The following is a 1,571-nucleotide window of genomic DNA, read 5'->3' on the forward strand; positions in this document are numbered from 1 at the left end:
GAGAGATGTTGTCACAACATCCAGAAGAGTTTATTAAACTAGTTTCAATGTAGCACCATTCTCAGTGTGGCAAGATTCTTGATTTGGGGGCAAAATGTTGAGTCTGGGCTTCATGGAATCTGTAAGTTACCCGGATGATGAGCCATAGCTGCTGAGTCACGATCAGAAAAATGGGGGCCAGGTGGGAGCTAGATCTTCCTCCATCAGTTCTCTCCAAGGGCAAAGGCTGTCAGTTGAGGCAGTCATCTCTATGGGAGCTGGCCATGAGTGGGCAGACATCTGGCTTTTCATCCTGGTATAGCTGGCTCATATCTTCGAGAGGGTTTCCCAATGACGACGACGACCCAAGGCACATACTCGTGGGTGGCTGCAGAGCATGCAAGCTGGGCGTTCATGTTCAAGAGCTGCATGCCGCAGTCCCCATTGTGCTCTCCATCATAGCGCTGGGGACGTAGATCTGAAGGCATGGCTTCAGATTGTTCTCCATGTCAAACATTTCCTCTAAGCAGACAATGATCAGGACAGCCACGTTCCTCTCTAGCTGGTCCAACAGGCAGGCCTCCACCTTGTTAAGCTTGCACTCCTCCTCCTGGTGCTGGCACGTGACCTGCCACTTACCACTGACGTTCTGTTCCTTGGCATTTCCATAGGGCACCAGGGTGACTTTGAAGATTTCCAGGACCATCAGCCACATTGGGAAGAGTTCTCAGACCAGGAAGTCCTGGCATCCAGGGCACATCACCTCGTGGTTGAGGCTCACGTTGAAAGGTGGCAAGTGGGATTTCCCGAGGGGCACCTGTAGGCACAGGTCACTGGCCTTGCAGGTGTCCGCCCCCTTATGGAGTGTGTCCAGCAGTGACACCCATGCTACCACGGGAACCTGGAGCAGCAGGAACAGCAGGAGGGGCGACCAAGTCATTACCACGTGGGCACAGGAGCCGCAGCAGGAGCCACAATACTGCCAGTCTGGAGCTGTACAAATATATTAAGATAGTTTCCTCTTTCTTTCTTTCTTTCTTTCTTCCTTCCTTCCTTCCTTCCTTCCTTCCTTCCTTCCTTCCTTCCTTCCTTCCTTTCTTTCTTTCTCTTTCTTTCTTTCTCTCTCTCTCTCTCTCTCTCTCTCTCTCTCTCTCTCTCTCTCTCTCTTTCCTTCTTTCCTTCTTTCCTTCTTTCCTTCTTTCCTTCTTTCCTTCTTTCCTTCTTTCCTTCTTTCCTTTCTTCCTTCCTTCCTTCCTTCCTTCCTTCCTTCTTTCCTTCTTTCCTTCTTTCTTTCTTTCTCTCTTTCTCTCTTTCTCTCGTTCTTTCTTCTCTCTCTCTAGCAACCAGGTACTTTATTGGCTCATATCCAGTTTGGGTCAATTAAAACTATTGCTTTTTGCATCAGACTAACTGCTTTGGTAGAAATTTGCCTAAATTTTTTTCTAAAATATCTATGAAGCCACAGAAAGATAAAAACCCCATTTACCACCAAAAGCTAAGACCAACAGAAAAACCACTTGCCAAAATCTACAAGGAATTTATACTTAAAATTTTAAAATGAGCTGGGGGGAAAAGAACTGGCTATCATTCTG

At 47.4% G+C, this 1,571-nt stretch overlaps 1 pseudogene; it reads right to left on the bottom strand.

Moving 5' to 3' along the window:
* Positions 1-229: 229 nt before the first annotated feature.
* Positions 230-919, bottom strand: LOC117027103 (gamma-interferon-inducible-lysosomal thiol reductase-like; annotated as a pseudogene).
* Positions 920-1,571: the final 652 nt, after the last annotated feature.

Source organism: Rhinolophus ferrumequinum, chromosome 9 (genome assembly GCF_004115265.2).
Source record: "Rhinolophus ferrumequinum isolate MPI-CBG mRhiFer1 chromosome 9, mRhiFer1_v1.p, whole genome shotgun sequence".
NCBI classification, from domain to species: domain Eukaryota; kingdom Metazoa; phylum Chordata; class Mammalia; order Chiroptera; family Rhinolophidae; genus Rhinolophus; species Rhinolophus ferrumequinum.